This window comes from Sinohyriopsis cumingii, chromosome 14 (genome assembly GCF_028554795.1).
Source record: "Sinohyriopsis cumingii isolate HCF-2022 chromosome 14, ASM2855479v2, whole genome shotgun sequence".
Taxonomy (NCBI): Eukaryota; Metazoa; Mollusca; class Bivalvia; order Unionida; family Unionidae; genus Sinohyriopsis; species Sinohyriopsis cumingii.
This window is the reverse complement of record NC_142974.1, coordinates 98766128-98791855: the sequence shown is the minus strand read 5'-3', so window position 1 is coordinate 98791855 and position 25728 is coordinate 98766128. Positions and strand designations below refer to the sequence as shown.

At 36.5% G+C, this 25728-nt stretch overlaps 1 long non-coding RNA gene across 1 annotated transcript; it reads left to right on the top strand.

Annotated features, from left to right (window-relative positions):
- Window positions 1-6028: 6028 nt before the first annotated feature.
- On the top strand, window positions 6029-23071 carry LOC149784471 (uncharacterized). The gene is made up of 3 exons (XR_016414141.1): window positions 6029-6129; window positions 12878-13058; window positions 22879-23071. It is a non-coding gene; the product is annotated as an uncharacterized LOC149784471 (long non-coding RNA).
- The last annotated feature ends 2657 nt before the right edge of the window (window positions 23072-25728 follow it).

Sequence of the window (25728 nt, the reverse complement as noted above, 5' to 3'; positions counted from 1 at the left end):
TTGTACATATTCATTGATGCTATACGTTTGAACGTACATATCCATTTCCACAACGGAGTGCAGGAACTCTAAGGTTAAAATGCACTTGCTTTCACCTGAGCATCATTTATAGATGGACAAACGTTGACAATGGTTCTAAACATGGATGCTTATTGATGAACTCCTAGCGGTTTGTTGGGCTTACATTTCCCATGTTGAATGTATTTTAATACTGAAACTATTTTGCATTTATGTGTGTGTTTTCTGTTTGTGTTGTTAGATTTTTAACGTAGCTTTAACATTTTATTTACTCATATCGCTATGATATCTATACTGTGGCAATTTATAGTGAAGTCTAGGTTTGATTGACAGGATTTGTTAGCTTGGTCAATTCCTTAAGATATAAATATCACTGAAAGACCTCGCCTTGATGCAGTTGCAATTATGCTTTTGTTCTGTCAATGAATGTTTGGAATCAAAATGTGGAGAAAAATAAGAATTCTTTTAATTGACTTTCTAAAAAATATTGTTTGCTATGGAACTCATCTAGCTTTGAGTGTAGTAACGATAATTTGTAGTACAATTTCATGGCAATGATCAATATTTGGAACCCATGTAATTCTGATTGGCAGAAATAACTAAGAAAGCACATGAAACTGAAGAAATTCAAAATGCAAAAAGGTAAGTATGTGTATTGTTATTGTTATTACCACCTAAGGAAGACAAATGTTTATACTGAAACTTGCATGCTCTTTGTTGGAGAGCCTCATGTATGTACATGATCTGTATGACTTTTATCGCTACTATAAATCAAACCATTGTTTCGAAAAAGTAAAACCGGAAAAATTGCAAAGCAGTTGCGTTGTGATAGCGAATTTTCCCAGCTGAAATAAGACCATTTCGTCTTTGGCGTATTGGCTCTGGGGCTCTTGGTTTTCAATCGAAACACCCATTCTTTTCAGTTGCATTGTTGTTCGAATTTAGTGTGTGAACTGATTTGGCCTTAATATGCCTTCCTATGCTTTTTATAGACCTTTGAGAGCACGGGTCATAGTATGAACATTGGCAAATAGTTATGAACACATCTCCAAAAAAAACCTTTAGATGGTGGGAATGGTAATTTGAATACTGCGTGTTTCATAGCGGATATCACGTTCATTCGCTGCTTGGTTAAAACAATAATGCGTGTCTCACGTTTGTTGTAGACATAGCGGATATCACGTTCATTCACTGCTTTGTTGAAAGTTTTTTTTGTGAACTCATCCACATCGTCAACTGATCATTTCTACTTTCAAATGGACCAGTCAGTTTGTTTAGTTAATCCACTGACAAAATCTAATAAATCAAAGGCTACAGGGTCTGCTACATGAGGGTACTTGTTAGTTTACAATCAAAAACAGTTTATTTTATACGATACTAGTCTTAGGCTTTCGGGTCATGCAGCATGAATCAGTGCAGTATGAAAAATACTGCACAATTTTGACAACGTAAAGTTAACGTAGAAAACAATACCATATAATAATGATTAATATTTGCTTCCATTAATTACATTTTGCATTTAGCATATATTTACTTTGGGGGAATAAAAAAAGTCGAAGATAGCTTCATTCTTTAGTAGACATAAGAAATGAGTCATACGACAATACAAAATGTTTCAACTTCAAGAGTCAGATATTTCCTTTTATTTGATCAATAAACGTAGATTTTCTTTTCGTTATATATTTGTAAGACAAAAGCCGTCGATTTCGACAGATTTGTTTCTCCACCCTGTGCAAATGCGACTAACGGCTGCATTACTACATCGACATAACGAATTTCCTAAATTACAACCTTCTATAAATTTAGATTATGCATATAATGCTATAAATTGTGTATTTTGTCAAAATAGTGACTATTTCCATACGAAAGTAAAGAGATTTTTATATTCGTTAACACATTTCTTGCGCGGATTGATACAGTGACCAATACGGGGTGGTAGTGTGTGTTCACTGCAGAAACATGACAAAATATACTCTTGAACACAGCGTCATTAAACAACAGATTTGAATTTATTTGTAACGATTTGTTTTGTTTTTCTTTTGTTTATTTCTGCATTCAGACGTGAATTGTTGTGTGTTGGCAAAAGACACAGCACCGAAATTTCGATTGTCACTTTACTTTGGTATGCAAGCGACACTAATTAATGTCTGATTTCTCCATCATTTTTAGATATGAATATGATTGTGATTACTCTTAAACAATGTAGTTACAATATGTAATCAACAGTGTTTCTTAAAAATATATATAGTTTTGAAGTAGGTATGCGATATTAGACTATCGAATAGCAAAAGGTCATGAAAGTTCATTCACTGACAATTTGCATTATTCGTGTGGAAAACTAATTACATAAAAGTTAATACTTGAAACCTACTTTTGTTGACTGATGTTGAGCTTTACGTATTATTTATGGCGCCTCCTCATTGATTATTATTCTGGGACTATTGTGACCTATTCAAAGGAGTTATGGACAATGACCTTGTGATACATACATTCGAGGACCTAAAATCCTTCGTAACATTCGGTTCTCTTGGCCTTGAATAAAACTTTTTGGGATTATTTTGGAGATAAGTTCATAGTATTGTAAGCTCCTCTTAACATTGTTATTTTGTGACTTTGATAATTAAATTATTTATTCAGTTTTACAAAACTTGTTGGTTTTTGCTTATTTGTTTTAGTTACTTTGTTTATGACCATAGATTCGTAACATTTTACATTTGTATACTAGATGGTCAGCAGTCTTGACACATTTTAAGATATGTTGACCACAATCGAGGGGGGAGGGAAAGAAAAGGAAAAAAATAGATCTAAATATTGAAATGCAGGTCTTGCAACATACATAAGGGCAGATACAATAAGTGAAAACACAATGCAATTCCAAAAGTGATGTTCTTACTGTGGCAATAAACGTCGAATTGAAAATATGGCGATACCATTATTTTCCCTTAATAAATTTCAAATGTTCACTGTGTCATTACTACATATACCTTCCAGATATACGTCGTGAACACGAGGACAAGAGGAAAGCAGGCGTCAGTGGTTGCATGTTGGGTTTTGAAAAGAAATGGGGTTCCATATGTGTCACGTCATGGCTGTCTGATAACATTGGGCATTCAAGTATCGTTATCATTCGTTTTAATGTCATTTATATATTTTAAGCTGGTATGGGTAACCACTATGGGCAAGGGCCAGAACCTTTTTGAAGCTAACGATATATTTCTCTTTTCTTTGCCAAACACCAAGCCGAAACCTTTTTTCTTTAAATTATATGACCCTTTCATCCCTACAACTTCTTTTGAACGTGTAGACCTCGTGTAAAGTGCAGAGTATATGTATTTGCTTATAATGGATGCTTACGAGTATACTATACTTAAATACAGATTCTTCACTGCAAACTAATATGGTCTCGTTTTATTTACATATGGCACTACTTTCTGCCACGACTTAACCTAGTAATAAACACCTTGAAATAAACGTATCTGTTTATGTCCCAGTTTGGTTGGAATTCGTTCACATTATAACATCCATAAAATTACACACGTCCTAGTCAACTGAATAAGTCGTGTGTATCAGTGGAAAATCTGAGGCCCCGTTTACTAGGTTACATAATCAAATATCATCTGAATTAGCACGTTGCTACCGAAATACATATTAAAGATGGCATCAAGAAGATCTAGCAGAATTCAGATCTGGCATGTAAGTGTCGACAAATACGAACCATATATTTTCATCTTAACACAGATAAGAAAATCGATTATATTTCTTTTAATACATAACCACAGATAATAACACACAGTCGGAAACTTAGATCGGAAAAGAATGATTGGCGAATAGAAGGTTTTGTACATTTTGTGAACACCGATATTTCGGATAAATTGATAAGCTTTACGCAGCTTTTCTTCAGCACAATTACGATGGGTGAGAGAATATAACCATTCAGATCTGCTTGTGCATTTTGTCTTTTAGTTACAAGTGAGCCATCTGCGCTTCGAAAAGAAATCAATCGCAAAATATGAACCTTTGAATTGTAGCTACATTATGCTTTGAGTAGAAAACGTTATATCAAAGGTTGTTGTTGTCTAATTGTAAGCATGTGTTTTATGATTTGAATTTTCTTTTAGAAATGTTACTAACGGTGATTCGGTATCTTTGCATGCAGTCTAAATATAGGCGCAATTAAGTTTATTACAACTGTTAAAAACATTACTGCTTCTACAAATCATCATCATCATTATCCTCCTCCTCCTCATCATCATCATCACCAGCATCACAAATTTGTTTGAACTAAAATGATTTTATATAAACAAAAATGTAAATGGGTTTTGTTGTCGCGTACAGCATTACCGGGGGATGTATTGTTTCAGTCTTAGCCTTTTGAAAACAGTGCATTCTTATCGAAAATATTTTCAGGCTCTAGTGCAGCTGTACACATTCGTGGCACATAATTGTATCGGTTCTGATTTATCACCTCTGTCCAAGTGGCTTCGAGTTTGGGCTCAAATAATGTATATAAGTCAGAAAACTTTCAAATAGCTTTCAATGGATCGGTGGTTCTAACCGGGCTTTTCCATGGTCCGTCCTCAGCCGGTTATACTGGCTGGAATTTATAGCCTATCGAATGCTGAAAATTGGCGTTAAACTCTCAAAAACAAAGAAACCAATAAAGTATCGTGAATACTGTAATAATGACTCCTGCATCTTTTAATCGGTTAATCAATCAGTTTGAGAAATATTTTCCCAACACTGACTACCATAATCAAGAAGTAATATTTACTCAGACGTGTGTGATTGTAATCGTTGTGTGGTTTTTCTTCTGCCTAGCATTGTCCTGTAACTGCCATCAAGCCCATGGTCCTGGTGATAGACGTGACACGATATATAGTAATTAAAATGCATTGACTTCAATATGGATTTGCGAATCTTACAGTAATTATTATTTATGTCAAGTGGAAAATAAAATAAAAACATACAGACATATATAGGTCAAATCGACAGAGATTTAACAGGCAAACATATATCTAGGCAAAATGGTTGAATTGTGGAAAAAGAACTTTCCTTTTTGTAAATATCCGATCTACATTTTAGTATCAAACGATGATATTTTTATTCTTTCAATGGTAACTGCTCTCTGTGATACGTTATACAACTGCATACATTGATTATACCGTTCCTTTGCTTAACATTTGTGTATTTTCAACTTAATCTTGTTCACGGTAATAACTCACTTTGAAGAGGGCTGTTTTAGGACGAGTAAACATTACGAGTACGTTAAATAAATTTTTGTAAGTATACCAGCCTTTACTTCAATCACAAAGTGTCGATGAAATAAAGACGTCTGTCAGCAAACAAAAATAAAATTTAAAATGTTTAGTTTGCTCTTACTTTAAGATTTATTGTTGCATGAGTCGGCGTGAAACAAAACTTTATTGCTATCCAACTTGATCATGTTCATATAAGTGGGACCACTAACCGAGTAAGATATTGATTTGAACTTATTTTAAAGTGTATTTTAGTACAACGTTCCCTGTAATGTCTGTGCATACAAACATTTTTACATTATATTTCTTTCAAATGGCGGAATAAAAATGTCGGACAAAGTTTGTATAGTCTTGAGATGTCGTAAACGTTAAACTTTAAAATATGCCGGAGAAACAGGGAGACTTAATACCAGTTATAAGTACACCAAAGTACTTATCCTTCCTTTCTGAGAATAAAACCTCACACCTGCTTTCCAAGTCTCAAGAATATATATATATATATATATATATATATATATATATATATATATATATATATATATATATATATATATGAAAGATGTCGTTTTCTTTTTTTCCTTGTTCTTTTTAATAAAATGTTTATTAAGTTCCTTTTCAATACTGACCATATTAGTAGACTATTTTCAACATATAGCTATGTTTCACTGTTTTAAATTTTGCAAACCAAGGAGTCAATATTTTCCGCACAGGACGCCTCAAATTGTCAGAAGAGATATACTGCTTTGATCACGTACTGGTGTTGTGTCGTACACATTGAAAACGTCTATTCAAATGACGTTCAGATGGTGTACATTTCAACTCGTTTTATATCGGATTTAACAAAGTGCTGATTGAGGTAAGACAATTGCATTGTAACAAACAAATCTGAATGGTTCCTAAGGGTTTGTTGTACATCGGATTTATTGTACAGTGTTCACAAGTCTGCATCTGTTTCAGTTATATTTTTGCACTAATGTACTTTGTAATACTGTTTAAGCATATTTGCCTCCATTCATATTAAAATTAGCTTTGAGTCTTTGGGGGGTGCTTATTGACTCGTCATCCAAAGAACAGAACATTTGCTGTTAAGTGCAGCCGGCCTAGTGAGTTCACTGCGCACTGTAGCGACCATACATCAATATTTTTCGTGCTATTCACCTTTTAGCTTTTTTTCAAAGAGGCCAAAGGCTATCAAGACAACATCAAACTGCCACAATATTCTGCAGGTAGAATGCACCAAAGGCAGTTATGCAGGACCAAGTCCAATTACAATCAACGTCTATCAATCACCGTATCTTTGACGTGGGTGCGCCTAGTGGGATGGCTTTCGGTTTTGTTGACCATAGGCCAATGTATCTCTCTCATTTTTGCGCTATTCACTTTTTGGTTCCCAGTTGGCTTATACCATTTTTGAATATCTGGTACACATATTTATTAAAATAAATATATATCACCTAATGGAAAATAACCTTCTAGAAATATCCTAATGTTGGCTAGATAAAATCTCATTTATAAGAAGGTCTGTTACTAAAATTATAATATGGAATATGTCAGGTATGTTAGGTGTATTTATATGGGAATTCCAACAGCCTAGACGCGGATCAAATATGTTTACTTCAATTAATAATGATACTAATCTTAAACCCATTCACACAGAGGATAGTATAGCTATGTATTAGTGTTTACAATATAAATAAATCAATCATTCAGGTCAAGTAGGAAAAAACCAATTTAAGACAAGGTTAAATCCAGACTATAATGTTACATTCCAGTAGCATATAACGAAATAAATAATCAAATATTAAAACTGACAACAAACAATGGAAACCAAATATAGATAACAGTGTGCAAACCTTGATGAAATAAAGAGCACATATTCCAGTGTAAACGGGCCTTTTGCATTCAAGAGTTATTTTGCTGCGGTAGACGGCAACCACGTTATTGTCGAATATTCTTCTTCTTATTTTCGCCACGTTTATTCTCTTTCTGAGATTCTCCATGATCGTACTAAATACATAGGTATTTGTTGTCTTGACGAATTCTTCACCAAACCAGTCCTTCTCCTCAGCGGCCTTTGCGCGCAGGGATGTATTTGATGCTATGCACGGTTCCATCCATGGAGGATGATCAAACTCAAGGACTGGTGTGCAGTGCATACGCTTCTTCATAAGATTCGGTATAAGTTTTTCTGAGGCTTTGTATTTAACATAAAGCTTTAAATCATGTTTATTTGATTCTTGCCTTGACAATAAGTTATGTGCTAATAAGCTTTGAAGGCATTAGAGTTTAATCAGAATGGCTGTCATTTTTGTTTTAACGATACGCCCTTGGGAATGTAATCATTTTCCAAAGTGGAAGATAGAGTTAAAATGTTTCTTTGGGCTGTACACTATCCATACCCTCCTGTAGGCAGGTACTGTCTCATCCTCGATCATACAGGTTGTTGTTGTACAACACGTGATCCAAGTCTTTGGTTCGCTGGGTTCGTAGTACGAAAATTCGCGGTTGTTGGCTTTAGCAAACCAACAAGCAGCCTCAACTGCTTTTCTCGACAATAAGTGTTGGTCTTATGTCCGTTACCAGTTCAAGACATGCTTTACTCATTTCTCGCCAGGTCGTCCCAAGCCATATGAGGCAAATACATGTAATTGACAGTGTCTAACCCATTTCTCGGGGTGTTGTTGTTTCAGCTTCAAGTTTGCTGTAGAACGCATCGATTTGTTGTAGGGACGTTTCCTTAAATCTGTTCCACCTGTGCATGTACTCATAGCGATATACACTCTTTATGATAAACAGGGGAAAAACGTCAGGCTCTGAATATTTGGCTGTAGCCGTGAAAGTCTTCTTTTTATATATTCTCAGCTGTCGACTGAAGGAGTTATAAGCTGCACCGCAGTAGGCACCTGAACCGTATCTTTTTTCTCAAATTCTGTCGTCCTCCGTTGTTTTACATTATGCATGGCACAGAATTGCAGATCTACACGATTGTTATTCTAATAATTCCTCTTCGAGAATTTCTATAATACTAATCAATGGAGTCCTGGCCCGATAGAGCAAAGGCTTACCGATATGTCGGTCACTAAGTACCATACTTTAGCAAAGGCACGTATTATTTTATTTAAAATATTTATGGCGATTTTGTTTTATCTGGAATTTCAGTTGGTATTTTGAGAGCTTCGAAGTCCGCGTAGATGACAAATGGGGCTGTCATCTGCTAATGATGAATAGTAAATCTCGGGAGGTTTTCGTTTTTAGCTTTTATTATGGTCATTTGAGCTTTATAGAAAAAATACAGAGGCAGCCGCTCATGTGGTGTATTTGTTTTTCGGGGGAAGAGAACATGTGGAGGCAGTAGCGATATGGTTATGTTTTTGTGTGTGTGTGTGGTGATCCTTTTCCTCATCGTCTGTCGTATCACTGAGTAATAGAAGTTCGATCTTGCATTCACTATACTCTTATGAAATTCTAAACGAGGACAAACTTCCGCTTCAGTCACAAACGTTGAATGATGTGGACCGATTGTGTGACTGAGATACCTAAAATTGAAACCTAAACCCCGCGTCGTTGAGGCAAGCAAATCATTGCTTATGTTTATTCATACGACAGGCCTTTTCCTTTGCTGGATGAATGGCTGACAGCACAGACCAATCGAAGCATCTGTATTTTGCGTTCGGATTGTTTACCACACAGTTCGGCATCGATCTCGAGGTTTGATGTAGCTGAACACTAGAAGAGGTATGCACTTTCAAACTCTGAGCTAAACGGCTTCATCTGTCTAGTTCCCTGATGGGCCTGGGATTTTACTGTTATGAATTACTTGTTTTTTGGATTTGGGGGACATCCTGTCTATTTGAGTTGGTATAACATGAGTCCCATAACAATTCTGGCGAAATTTTCAGTCGGGAAATTTTCAACCGTAATGGATATTTCTCTCGTGGTCAATATAGCATGCACGTTATGGGAAAAGTAGATCAGCATCGTTTTATTTTCAGTCACCGTAATAGCTATTTCCTAGGTGTATAATGCCTCTAAGCTTAGAGGTGACTTTTCCATTCGAGTGGTAAGAATACGGTTAAACTTTGTCGAGTTAAATGCATTGACCTTTTCTGTAATCTTGTCAATAAGCTTGTCATTCGTAGCGCTCATGAAGACGGTGGATTCCTTAGCAATTTTAAAGTCGTCAGGGAACATCTACCATACAATCTACTAGACTGCATTTTCCCTATTGAGGATGAAGCTCTGATAGAACGGTATTTCGTGACACTGGCCTGACACTACTAAACCAGCAAAGTCTAAATCTTGCCTGGATGTCGAAAAGCAGGATAAAGTGGGCCATCGTGTCCTGACGATGGATGACTGCAGCGTTGCTCAGCTGGTCTCAAAGACGCTCAGCATTGTGTATAGCGTAATGGTTGGGAGACTTTTTTGAATACTATTCTAGCATCAAGAGAAGGTTATGGCAAACCTGACATCACAACGACCTGAACAGTGGGTAGCGGCAGCTTGTTAGCAATGCAGCTTAACGGTTGGTTGCTTTACCGCTGCTAGGTCGCGTCCTGGTCATAGCTAAGGTCAGTAATGTAACAAAACTGCATAACTTAACGTATGGCGTCAGCCAGTGGCTAGCCCAACATTGACATTTAACGGCGTCTGCCTGGCCACCTCCTGGCTGTTGTTGCCCTCAACAGGGTTGCGGATGCTTGGTGGTATGATGCGTTAAATATTGGGCTCAGCGAGGGTGTGGACGCCAAACAGCACCATGGGCTTAACGAGGATTCAACGCCAGGAGGCCCTCTGGGCTCAACGAGCTCGTGGAAGCCTGGCCGCACGATTGGATCAACAAGGCTATGGACGCGAGACAGCAGTATGGGTTTAACGAGGGTTCAACTGCTGGTGGCTAAACGATGGTCTAGACGCCTTACGCAGCAAGTTGGGCTCATGGAGTGTTTGGACGCCTGGCTGCATGATGAACTCAAAGACATCGTGGACGCCTGGCGGCACCATGGGATGTGGATGGCCGTTGAAAGTGTGCACACCGTGTGGCACGATAGATTCAACGAGGGAGTGGATCAGGGCCGCACGATGAACTAAACGAGGGTATGAACGCATGAAGGCACAATGAAATGAATAAAAGTGTGGACGCCTACCCATGAGTTCAGGGAGAATGTGGACGTTTGAGTCCATCAGGGTTAGTAGTAGGTGAAATGAGTTTTTGTTTTTACTGAATCGAGGGAAGCGATGAACTACCGGAGAGAAGCGACAGGAGGTAACTCGGTACCGCCTTGACTTTCATATGTTAGTTAATCGTTTAATTCTTTTTCCTATGTTTTATCCAAAGTATTCACGCACTGAATGTGTAATCGGAATGCATTACATGTCCGCTTAACCTTTAAGTGGAATATTTGTGAGGGCCTAGACCACTATCAAAATAGATATTGGCTTGCAAGCATCTTGATTGCTTTGTCAGTAGGAACTATCCCGTGCACATCCAACATGTATACTTCATGCACGACACTCTCCTGTCATATTAAGTAGATAAGGTAGAATCCGTTTTTTTTCTGATAGCCGTTATATCGGACAGGCTGTTTATGTCGACCTATAACAACTTGTAAGGTCACAGGTACCCAGCATCTCGTATAGATTGTATTCAATATCAATTTAATCGTACATGATGTGCAGAGAGATTAAATCCATGAAGCAGTTCAACCGTTTTTTATGGTTTATTTCCTTTTTCTGTGTTTACTGTATTTTTCTTTGCTCTCTTTGCGCATTATGATTGTCAAAAGGTGTATAACAGTGTTAATTTTTGCATCATACTTGCTTCTGCTAGTATTCGGAATGTATGGTAATCTCGGTAACAAATAAGTGTGAAATATATTTTGTGAACAGGGCAACAATATAAGCTAGACTGTTATTGAAGGCTAGTTCGTGAATTTTTGTTTCAACATACTGAACGACATGCATTATTTTTCTTCAAATTAATTGGTGACTAGGTCTTTTGTGAATAATCCGCTGATCAGCCTGGGTTCTTCACTCGATTCAGCACGCATATTACTAAAGAAAACCATGATGGCGACCTTGCCATCGGTTGTCTCAGCATTCGATTTTTCATTGCTTCTTCCATGAAGATACCATACCAAACTTATTGGACATTACAATGACTTTCTAAAGCAGCATAGAGACTTGCTACAAGTAAAATGTCACACCTTCTAACAATTATCCGCATAAACTGTATTACAGAAAATATCAAGTTGGAGGGACCCAAGCTATGGCATGTATCAGGTAGTGTGTCTTTTATCGCTAGGCTTAGACTGTATCAAATTAGCTAGTTGAAAAGCAACTCTTGTGTGACACTCCATTTGCCTAACAAAAATAATAAGTTTTGGTCGTCTTGCATTATTGGCCCTGAGTCTCTTAGTTTCCTCCCAACACCTTCAGTTGCATTTTTTCTCGAATTTAGTATTTTGAAAGACTTGTAAAATGGTACGTCTCTAATAGATATGTGTTAGCGCTTGGCCTCACTATTCTTTTATATGCTATAGTGTTTAGACCCTAGCAGATTCCTAAAATTCTCTTGATTAAGTAAGTTACAAGCTCCACACGTTTTCTAAACCAAATAACTCGATGTGGCATAATTGTCTTATTTCTCCATTGTAAGTAGTCCACACAGCACGCATGCTATTTGACCAGCTGAAGTATTTACTGATTATACAATATTCTCTATTTCAAGCTGTAATATCTGCATTTTTCATAAATTCAGGTCTGGCTAATGTTTAAAATATCTATTTGACTCGAATGAATTATCCCATTCACACATTTTCAGTATCACGGATAAACACAAAAAGATTTATGTTGATTTATTATCACATAATTTTGAGTCAAAAACTGCTCTGAGGTCACCAGTTTCACACTGGAATATTCCATATGCTGAGATGAAATTTTATATAAGTAACCATGAGCGCTATACGAGGAAAAATGTGTACATCTCTAAAAACTTCAAAATATTAAACACAGTATGGGAGAGAGGTATACTTTGTATACAGTAAGGGGCAGAGATGAGACTGAATTGTGTCTATTGTGCATTAGACACATACTTGACTCATAGAATCTGTGCTGAAAGTCCATCAGAGAACATATCCAGCCAGCGTCTGCTGACAGTGGCACATTCGAAGATTTTCCACTCCATGGGGCAACGATGATAGCAAGCTTTACGGTTTTGAGCAAATGCGATTTATATAAAAATTAAAATCTGTGTGTTTTATATTTTATCCTATTATTTTGTTCTTACATAAAAATGTTCTGCACATTGTCATTTATTTAGAAAATATTTTCTTCATGTTAACATTTATTTCGAGCGTTTTATCTTCCTAAAGGTTTCCTGCAATTCTTCAATTTTACAGGTTTCGAGCTTAGCACGTTACGGCCGCCATTATGAAAAGGTACCATTCAGTGATACCATTACTAGAACTCACTTCTATCTCTTCAGCTTAAGCAGTTGAACGGCGTAACCAGAAACCATGTGTAAAATCAATGCTAAGTGTTAAGCGTATTTGTAATTTTAACTACATTGACTATATGTTCGCTCTTTATCTGTACCTGTTAAGAGCCTGTTGTGAACCATCCTCAGAAAAAGAAAGAAAGAAGAAGAAGAACATGAGTCCGGAACAAAGGAACCAAGGAACAAAGAAATCAAAAAGTCAACAATAGAAGCCCGCCAAGCAGACACAAAGGAAACAAAGGAACAAAGGACCAAGGAACAAAGGATCCCGCCAAACAACGAATAAGGTAGAAACATTCACTAAACTTACGGGTACATTATAATTATGTGCTGTTTTAAACTGACCCTCATTTTATTTGTTATTAACCTCTCCACTCGTATTCCTTCTCCTTCCTTCATAACATAATAACTCCTCTTTGGCACGATTATCCTAAAACAAATGCTAGGTCCCACACTAGCGTACACTTGGACCGAGTCCTTGCATATTTTTCAAGCACCGGAAAATCCCTGCAAGATTCTCATTATTAGATAATGCATTAACGCCAACTGCTATCTACTAAACTCTCCAATATTAACAAATTAATCTTCCTCCTCTGCCGGTTTTATCTGAAAACAAGTGATAGTATACACACTAGCATTCACATGGACCGTGTTCTTACACACTTCTCAGTTCATAAGAAATTACTGCAAGATTCACGGTTATCGGATAATCTAACACCTCTAAATTCCACTATTCTTCAGCCCTTTCTCTGCTAAAACCTAACCCCTCTCTAGCGAGGAAACTCCGAAAACAGGTACTAGGAAACACACTAGTAAACATCTGGGCAGAATCCTCGAAAGTTTGTATGCTCTCACATTCCTCTGCGTAGATTTTCTGCCATCTTCTAACATACCTAACTTTAAACCATCTATTCAAAATAAAATAAATTAGTAGGAAATCATCCAAAAACTTAATCTATGCTATTAACAATCTAAGCTCAACTATCCCAACAAAATGTCCCAAAAACTGGCATAAATAAGGTTACATTTAACAAAAGACAAAACCTAAGTAGAAAACAAAATATCCTCACCAGGCAATTGACCAAATGTAACCCTCAACCTCAATTTCAGTCCCAGGGCACCACTAGCCCCCCTCCCCAAATGACAGTAGGAAATGTTAAGCATTAGAACAGCCCATGCATCAAACAATTAGCTGGAAAAAAAACCATTAAAATGCATAATTAGGACCACCAACAGCCCAAAACAAGTAACTCAAACTAACCAAAACACAGAATGTATAGAATAAATGGTCTACTTCAAAGACCCAAATGCGTCGTACAAATATCAAGAACTAGACGACACTCTCCCCATGTTATCGAATGAATTTTTTACGGAGACTTTACAACAAGCTCCCCACAATTAGGCAAAAACATAAGCTCAAACATATCCACAACCAATGCAAAAACCAATTGAACAGATCAAAAACCAAGTACATCCAAATAATGTAACCCCAACTCATCACAAACCAAATCAGTGATGTGATGTGTTGTGATGTGATTTGGATTTGTAACGTAGCTTTAACAATTTTTCAGTCATATCGCTACGATGTCTGCAATGTGACAGTTTATAGTGATGTCTAGCAATTGGGGCATCATGCCGCAGACATGTAGCATGATGTCCGACCCTGTCACATTATTCTGACACCAGGCCAACCAGTCCTAACACTAACCTCTTAACTTAATGCTGAGAGCCAAGCGAGGCAGCTGTTAGTACCATTTTTGTAAGTCTTTGGTTTGACTCGGTCGGGCATCTAACCCACGACCTCCGGCATCCGAGGCGGACGCTCTAACCACTAGGCCACCGGAGCGGTCAACCAAATCAAGCCACAACCAAAAACCAGCACCAAATCCAAATAGGGCACCAACAACAAAAGCAAAACCTCTAAACTCAAATTCTACCCCAAGAACTCAAAAGGAGGTAATCCATGATAGCCAAACACCTTGCCCATCCATCAGGGATCACAACCAAGAAGGGAACAAATTCCCAACACAACCAAGAAAACCCTACCAAATCTGACAACCTCCCCATTAAGGACAGCCCCAAGAAACAAAAAACTTCAAAATACTCCCTCCTCCACTAAAAAACATAACAAAACAAAATATAACTAAAAAAAAAACAACTCAAATAGACAGGATGTCCACCAAATCCAAACAACAAGTAATTCATAACAGTAAAATTCCAGGCCCATCAGGGACCTGACCCTGGGAGCGAAAACTCTCCTAAGCACAACACTAGCAAACCTACCAGATATGACCAAGTCTCTATTCAGAACAGCTCCACCGGAAAGGTAAAATACATAGGGAAAGGAAAAGACCCCATGAAATAAAAACTCAACCCAATCTTAACCAATTTTGGAACCAAGAACAAATGAATAAACCACCCACAGCACCACTATCAAGATACTAAACCCAAATTCCATTCACTCGAACACACCCTTTATATCAGCAGCAAATCATACCAACTACTAAACCTAAGTACCAAAAGTATCATGGCAGCCCTACTAAGAGTTCACTAGGGATAATTTACACTATTAAGGCCAAGAACAAACTATTTAATTATCCACTATAGCACTCTCAGCCAGATGAAAAAACTACTACAAATTGAAAATATTGGACATATAAAAATTAAAATAAACACTACAAGATGCAAAAAAGTTCCCACATCCCTGCTACTTCTAACTCAACACTTCCCAAACCAGCAACTAAAACAAATCCCAGCAATGGACCTACCAAACCTTCTCCACAAACAAACTTTGAGGGAGTATTATCACCCAAAGGCTACAACAAAGAACTAGACAATGAAACGTTATTCCAAAAACTCCAAGAAATGGTACCAAGGTCGCAAAAGTCTACCGACTAAAAAAAAAACATAAAGGACAAAGCACCTCAAAATCTGTTATAGAATCCACTGAACAACTAACATCATTGGTCAAGCTAGGCTCATACGGTGTGAGACACAGACTTAAACCCTTTATAAACAAACCTCGGTTCTGCACAACATGTCAACATTGGGGACACTATGCCCTCAAATGCTGATATAAACACAGATGTGAACACTGTGGTGGTCAGCACAGGGGCACATGTCGCTCTCATCACCCAAAATGTCCTAACTGCAGGTACCCGCACCATCCCAAAGCAGCAGAATGTCCCTACACAATTAAAGAAAGGCTGATCAGTGATCTTATGAACACCCAACATCTGACATACTTTGTAGCAAAACATATAGTGAACAAAACCAAAACACACCTCAAACAACCAGAGGCTAGCAAAACACCTAATCGCCCAAATCAAACTAAGTCAAACAGAAGTCCCACCCCGAAGTGACAACTCCATCCAAGAAAAGCCATAACTAACTCAAATACAGCAACCACAAAACAGATCTTACACAGAAAAAACCAATACCAAATCAACATCACAGTCATTCTGGCTATAACAGAAATACAAACCCACCACCCAATGATATTACAGCCACAGTAACATGGCCCATCCTCTCAGACTAACTAAAGAAATTATCCGAATTAGATAGCAACAATCCACCTAATCTAGCAACCATAATAACAACACTAAATCTTATGACAACCAAGCACTTCAAATCTATACTTGAACACCGATATAGCAGAAAAGTCAACTACATACCATGGATAACACAAGAAAAAGAGAACTTATAATATGCCAATGGAACTGTACAAGATTAATTAAAAACCTCCCAGAACTACTTTTAAACTTAACAAAACAATCAACAAACCAGATATAATTTGCCTCCGAAAAACACACCAATCAGAAAACCTAAACCGCTTACGTAAGATCCCATGGTACTCACTAGGCATATATTCAAACACCATAAAAATGGACAGAAGGGAGGAGGCCTGGCAATATTTTAACAGAAACTTTAACATACTCAGAAACTCTACCAGTCCCAATTGCCAAAGATACTAGCAACATCCTTGAAATACAATCAATCCTAATAAGTACTGGCACAACTAATATTCAAATTACAAACATATATGACCCAGGAGGCAACAACCATCAATTAAACTACCACCAAAGCACAATAAATCTATCAAACAACTTAACCATCTGTGGTGACTTCAATGAACACAATGAATTATGGGGAGAAAATAGTAATGACAAAAGAGAATAACTGGTCGAAGAATGGATAACAAAATGTAATCTAGTCATCCTCAATGACGGATTAAAAACCAAATTAAATCCTGAGGATGGCTCCCTCTCAGCCATCGACCTAACCATATGCACCCTTAAACTTGCACAAATAACTAATTGGTGTGTAGACCAAGAGAATAAAATAGGTAGTGATCACTTCCCCATCATCATCTCCCCCTAAATTGCAACTCAACATATCCTAATTGAAGTCCCCCCAGATGGAAATATGACAAAGCGGACTGGGTTAAATTCAAAAACATCTTGGCAACCATAGATACTAATGATTTAGAAAACGCAGACACCAGCATCTTTCACGACAATATAATTAAATCCATTCACAATGCAGCTTCATTAAGTATACCAAAAACTGTAAGCTCCCCAAATAATCAGTCAGTACCCTGGTGGAGTGATCTATGCAGCACAGCACATAAGGTACAAAAGAGCACTCAACAAATATAAACACACAGGAAACTCCGTAGACTTCACTCACTACCAAGATAATGAAAAAAGCTTAAAAACATCATAAAATTAGCTAAAGAAAAATCCTGGCAAATCTTTTACTCTAAATTAAATCTAAAATCAAATTCCAAACAAGTCTGGGATAAAATAAAAACAATTAGGGGAAAATCAACCTACTCAACTCCCAAACTAATAGTGCTACCATCAATCAAGAAAAGTGCAATATACTTGCCACTCACTTTTCTGACTTGAGCAACAACAAGAACCATTCCAAACATTTTCAAGTCCAACGAAATACGGCAAAAAACACCCTTCATCACCTCTTTCAAGACAGAGGAACCAAAGATTCAAACTTAGCAAAATCACCTTATACGAATGGGGCATAGCATTAGGGTAAAAAAAGAAACATCACCTGGAAAAGATCAAATTGGGTATATAATATATAAAAATCTCCCCAGCAATATAACAACAGCCATTATGAAACAACTAAACAAAATTTGGAATAATGGAAAGCTACAAAATGGCTTGAAACAAGCCAATATTAATCCCATCCCCAAACCACGCAAAGACCCTAACACCATAACATCATATCGACCCATCTCCCTCACCAATAATATTTGCAAACTTATGGAGACTATGATCTCAAACAGATTAAAACATAACCTCGAAAGCATCAATCTACTATCAGAAAACTAATGTGGCTTTCGTAACAAGCGTTCCACCAATGACCAATTAATACGATTAGAACAGGACATAAAACTAGCATTCAACTCCATGAGAAAATCCGACTGAAACCTCATAGCGATTTTTCTTGACCTAGAAAAAGGTTTTGACCTGGTCTGGACAAAAGGATTGATTGCGAAAGAAAACAACGTCGGAATTCCTGGACGCATGTTTAACTGGATTGCAAATTTCCAAGCAGGTCGTAAAATTATAATCACCAATTATAACGATTAGAAACGGACATACAACTAGCATTCATCTCCGTGAGAAAATCCGACTGAAACCTCATAGCGGCTTTTCTTGACCTTGAAAAAGCTTTTGACCTGGTCTGTACAAAAGGATTGATTGCTAAACTCAACAACTTCGGAATTACTGGACGCGTGTTTAACTGGATTGCAAATTTCCTAACAGGTCGTAAAATTATGACCAGAGTAGGCAACACTCACTCCAAAGAATTCTCCCCTGAAAATGGAACACCACAAAGGAGCGTACTCAGTCAAATATTCTTCAAACCTATGATTGACGACACTGACCTTAAACTAGCCTCCACTAATGTTAATATCTCACAATTCGCAGATGACAGCGGCATCTGGAGAGCAGGAAACTAAGCCAGCAAACCAGTCATTACTGAAATACAGAAAAACAGTTTAGATAACATAAAGAGATGGGCGGATAAATGGAGCTTTAAAATCTCACATGAGAAATCAGTAGCAATCATATTTACCCCAAAACTAAATAACAAATTGGCCTACCCTAACCTCTATCTTCAAAATCAACTAATCAAATATGTTAAGGTGGTAAGATTCCTAGGAATGTATTTTGACAGCCACCTAACATGGGAACACCATATAGATCTCCTTATACAAAGCTGTAACAAAGACTTAAACCTGGGGTCCAACCAAGAAACTTTGCTTACCATCTACAAAGCCCTTGTAAGATCCAAATTAGACTACGGTTGTCAAGTGTATAACTCAGCAAAACAACCACTCCTAAACAAAGTAGATGACATCCAACCGAAAGCTTTAATCGTCGGCACAAGCACACTGCCCTCACACTTCCCTCCACCTCATTGGACGAGCTTCAAGTCCTCACTGGGGAACTACCGCTAAAACTGAGACGACAAGAAATGCTACTCAGATACTCCATTCGATTAGATAACCATCCCAACACGCATCCCACTACAATTGCCATTTGCAGATGTAACATTTCTTTTAACCACAAGCTAGTTCCAAACGTACCATGTGGCAAACTAATCTATGAACTTAGGGAACAACTCCCAATACTTGAACAACAGGAAGAAAATATCAAACCACCTGACCAAACCCCTTGGGCACAAACCAAACCAAGGATAAACAACATGGCCACAGAATACGGAAAGAAATTGGAACATGAAACTAAAATAAAAACCATAATCGCAAATGACATACAGGACAGCTACCATGGGTTTATTAAAATATACACAGACGGGTCAAAAACAGCTGAGCCACCCAGAATGACAGCTGCAATAGTAATCCCAGAATATAACATCCAAATGGGAACCAGGCTACCGGACCATTGCTCCATATACACTACAGAATTCTGGGCAATTATTGAATCACTCCATTGGATCAAAAACAATAACATGCAAAAAGCGGTCATTATTAGCGACTTCATTAGTGTAATAAACTCAATTGAAACCCATAACATTAAATCAAGACAGCTGGTCCTTGCCGTGACCTTCGATATGCTTAAAGAATTATCCACAAGAGATCAGATAGTCGAGTTTATGTGGGTGCCATCACATATAGGAATCCCTGGCAATGAAAAGGCTGATAAAGTCACAACAATTAAGTTAGGAGACTCCAATCCAGCCACACTTAGATATAGCATTACAGAAGATCAATGCTTCGTAAAAGTCTATATCAATCAAACATGGCAGAAACACTGGAATTCCACCCGTTAAAGTAGGAAACTACACTCCATCCTAACAACAATTAACAGGTCCATTACACCACCCAAATATAACAGTGTTGACCAAAAATGAATTAATTGAATAATGACAGGTAAAACCAAATTAGCAGGCAGTTTTGGTAAATACATAGGTCCCAAACCTGTAAACATAAACTGCCACCATTGTCACACCGTAGAAGACCTGCAACATGTATTCAATAATTGCACTAAATTCCAGCTAGCAAGAACCAACTTCCAAAAAATCACAAAAAGCAATTGGATCCCTTTATACCTTTCCATAAATCCTAGACTTAAAGAAAACCTAACAAGCAATTAACACCCTATAATATATTAAAGTTCCTAGACAAAAACTGAACTTAAAAATAGGATATAACCAGCCCCAAACAACCTTGTCAGGCAGTTTACAAAAGACGGTCGACTTTAATATGTCTAACAAGACCCGAGTATTCAGCAAAGAAACCCGTCTTCCCTTAACAGTACTAAATAACCCCCTCCTCCATTTAACTTACCTCCCATACCAAAAACAATTACTTTAATTAAAAACCTAAATTCCCCCTCAATTAGCTAAACATTAAATAAAACAAATACAAAATACACACTTCTCAAACAATCACTAAAATACCCCCCCCCCCTAACTAAAACAACATACAGCTAGTCATTAAAATCAAGACATTAAATTCCATTCAATCACCTATATTTAAGGGACAGGCTAAGAAACTAAAATTAAGGCACCGTAAGATCAGATGTCTTTGACATGTCTTAGTGACCCGAGTATTCGCCAAAGATATGTCTTATCTAAACAGATTTAGCCGGAAAATAAAGTAGCTATGTTTTAATAACTTTAACCACAAGATAGGAAGATAATCAAAACAAAGTAGGAGCAAACTAACAAAAAATGAAAACAAGAAAATTAAAATTAGAGAACATATAAGAGCAGATGTCCTTGATATGTCTTAGTAACCCGAGTATTCGGCAGGGATATCTGTCTTAACTAAATAGACTTTACCTGAAAATAAAATAACCCTACACCAATAACTTCAACCATAAAAGATAGGAAAATAATCAACATAAAGTAGGAGGCAGGCTAACCAAAAAAACAAAAATTAAAAATAGGAATCGTATAAGATCAGATGTCGTTGACATGTCTTAGCGACCCGCTTATTCGGCAGGGATAACCTGTCTTAATAAAATAAATTAGCCTTGAAATAAAAACAAATTAAAACACCTAAGTCATAAGGCAACTGGGAACATAAATGGGTGGGAGGAAAAAAATATATTACTTGTCTACTTACATGCTCCATACTAGCCATATAAAACAGCACAGAATATTTTTTCTAAATCAAAAATTCAGACACTTTCGGAAACCAATTGCTTTAACAAAATTGTCAAAATTCCTGCATAACGGAACCTTAGTCCAACAACCTGGAAACAACTGACAAATCTACTGTGGACGGCCGTCTGCCTTCCCGTACTTTTCCTCCCTTGCCTCAGCCGGATACCAAATATCTGTCTGAATTCTTCGCATTTAAAACTTGCGACTTTATTAACTCATCATACAATACATAAAAGTTGTCTCTTCATTTGAACAGTATTCGTTGGATTAATGTGAGGGAAATGTGACGAAATGCAGGTTTCAATTGTCTAGACATGTCAGATTGTATAGAACATTTCGTTTCCGTATGCAGTTGCGACACTTCTGGCACACGCTGTTATTCTTGTGTGACATGTTTGCTTTTCAAAATTAAACTTGTGCATTCAGGACTCATCGTATCCATGTTCATCGAGGGCTATGACATCCATGGGCCGAGAGAATCTGGTAAAATAATATTCTCAAAATAACAATAGATAGCCAACACAATTTTTCAGTCATGACAAAAGCATAATAAATGAGATTTTTTTTACCTGGCTACAACGTCTATTATAATAATTCTCTGGCGGATAAATATATATTGTTCATCATGTTTTTTTTTTGCAACTATAGTAATCTTTATTTGTTACTATTACATAATGATGCCATCTATTTCTATGGTTATTAGGACTACCATATTGAAAATATATAATCATTATTTTTGAATGAATGCAATATTTATTCTTTTAATCAGTTCAAGCATATATATATATATATATATATATATATATATATATATATATATATATATATATATATATTAATGATTCAAATCCGTCGAACAACGATTTTCGCTTATTCATTGTCCAAATGATATTCAAGACGTCTATCATGTTATCAGAATATCAAATTCACATGTATTCCATATATATAGAAATATCTTAAAAACAACATTTACACAACTTTTACATTTTTTTAATAGGTCGTGTTACAAATCTGACCTTCATGTCTAGGTGAACTTTCGCAAGAAACTGTCCATTTGTTACACGGATACTGTCCTTGTGATATTGGTCAATGTGATTCAAATCTAACGTGAAAGTGGACTGTTGCTGATGAAAAATATATACTCATATTAGTTTTAGTAAATGGAAATAAAAAAATTTTCCTCTAATGTTGTATTTAAATTTTGTTTACTAATTGATTTTAATTAGGTTCTTGTTTGAAGGCATACTAAAGGAGAGTTTAAAATTTTTTTACTTCTTTGAGTACTGGTGTATGACGTATGAAAGTCTTCATTTTCATTCCTTAGCTAAAATATTTATATATTGGACTATTGTCCTGTGTGGTCTTAACATTTTAACCATTGACCTATATCATAAATTGTATATCTGAACATCTGTGTAATTATTTCTTATCTACAACACTCAGTATCCCAACCTTTCATCACATACAACCCGAAAAGAGGAAAATTAATGATTCATTGGCATTTTACGGCGCATCTGCACAGTGAGGTAGCCGCACAGACATTGGATACGATATAGGATTTATACATGATCAGTTGGCAATGTATATGACATACTCAAAAAGTAAGTAAATAATAAATAATGTTTAGGGTGATTGACAGTAAACATTTGAGTTAAAATACTCAGTGGAAGTAGATTGCAAGCATACTATGTTTTAGAATAAATGTTAACTTGCTTCAATAAATTAGAATGCAGCCACATTTACTGTATCAAAAGGTTCTTTCATGCGCTGAACATTGGGTGCAGACGAAAACAGTCCATCAAAGAGTATTTCAAGGTCAAAGGTTAGTTGCAAGTAGATCTTTACCTTTCATTATATAACAGTGCCTTATATTACTGTGATCAATTCTAATTCGTTCAATGATTCATAACAGTATCGTACCATGATGCCTGCCAATTCCTAAATAAGGATTTTTTGGTGGCATGTTTGATATCAGTGTATGCGGATGCTGGAGTTCGCGGGTTCTAACCCCGGCCGAGTAATATCAAAAACTTATAAAAATGGTACTAACAGATGCCTCGCTTGGCGCTCAACATTAAGAGATTAGTGTTAGTACTGGTAGGCCTCGTGTTAGGATAATGTGACTGGGTGGGACAAGATGATACATGTCTGCGGAATGATATCCCAGTGATAGACATAACCATAAACTGCCACACTGCAAACATTGTGACGATTTGACTAAAAGAGTTTTAAAGCTACGTTAACAATCACACACACACACATAGAGGTTATGTGTATACACACTTGGAATATGTTTCAGATCTGAAATGTGATAGATGAATAAAACATGGGGATATTATATCTTTCAGTGAAACAATGAGGTATAAAATTATATTGTTACAAATGATGATAAAGGCAAAAAGCAAAGACCCTCCAAGACGAGCTCTTAGAGCTTTTATTGAGCCTTTCTGTATGCAAGATAGACAAAACACTGTTCAGATGAATTGTTTCATCAACACAATTTCTTTCCTGGATTAGCATGGATTATGACATTTTATATGCAGAGAAATTACTAATGGGAAGGATTAATAATTATATGTACCTTGTAGAAAATTCATCACAACAATAGCGAATTGCATCAATTTATTATTGCAAAGATTTTTATATATAAAATACCATATCATCTAATATTCCTACAGGAGTAAGAATGAAACTATATGGAACATCATAATAAACAAAGTTACATTACGTAATGAATAATATCCTGGAAAATACAATTATTTTTCTTCCGTCATTAGATGTGTTGTGTAGTGTACAGTGTTTTTTCTACGTGTTACGAGTCTATGCTCTTAAAATAAGTAACAAAAATGAGTGAAAGATAACAAGCTTTGTCAAATTTAACACATATTTTTTTCCCTAGAATACATAAGTGAAAATGATACAAAACAACTTACGATATTACGAATTAAATTCCAAAATAACTCAGAATTACAGGCACAATTCCTAGTAATGTAAAGTCCTATATAATATACATTGCAAGTCCAGAAAATATTTCAAATGTGCAGTCGATTATTTATCTGCAGTAGCTATTGAAGTGCCGATGTGCCAACAATCTTTTGTTGAATCACAGAAATATAATTCCAGGTTTGAATTTAATATAAATTCTAGTGAATGTCTCTATCCAAGAATTTTATCAGGGCACTTTTGTATTTCCAGAGCAAATAATCACTTGAATTAAATAATTTAAACAAAATAAAATTCAGCCCAAAATAGTCACAACATAATACAACTTGAAGTTGCTAGATGTTAAAGTACGAATGACCAAATCCTCACAATCACAAGATTATATAGTTCTCTACTTGACTTCAGGTCACACTTAGCACTTTGCACATAGAGAATAATGAAGCTATTATTAGTTGCTTTCGTAAAATGAAATAAAGAAACAGAAAAGTCAATCAGGTCAAACAGAAATGAAATCAACTTTGGGAAAGGTCAAATACAGCATGCAAAGTTGCAATACAATAACATGTAATGAAATAAATTTAAAAGAACTAACAAACAATTAACTTAATTATACATAACACTAAGTATTCATGTGGAGACTGATAAATAATGTATTTATGTACTAATATCATTGTTAGTTTGTCTCTTATTTCCATTCATTTATTAAAAACTTAACTGAACAAACTTTAGAAAATCACACTCTGTTACAAGACAAAACACAACAAAACAAATTTAACTAAAAAACAAAAGTCATAATCGAGCTATGCTTATATGGCCTATGGGTCTAGAACAAATTTCGAATATATAAAGACGCAATTATGGTGCAATATTGACACAAGAGGGAAAAGAAACAACGCAGAGAGAGAGAGACAGAGAGAGAGAGAGTGTAATTGCGAACCTGCCTTTGTTGTTGTTGTTATAGGGTTTAACGCCATTTTTCAGCACAAGATAGGCTATACATGGCGGCCAGTATTAATGGTGGAGGAAGAACCGGGAAAACCCCGGAAAGAACCACCGACCCACGAGAAGCTACCGGCAAGCTTTCTCACATATCCACATTTGCCGAGCCTTGGACTCGAACCCACGCAGACAGAGGTGAGATGGCAGTGATCCGTGACGGACAGCGCTTTAGACCACTCGGCCACTCGGGGCCCCCGAACCTGCCTTTATTTGCCGTTTTAAATGGTCTCTTCTGAGTTTCTTGGGTAAAGATGTCTAGCACAGGTGTGAGATTTCTTCGAAATTGGATCTGCGTTAGATCCTAATTTGTATTTTTTGATATTTAATAATTCTACATCATATTGGACATGT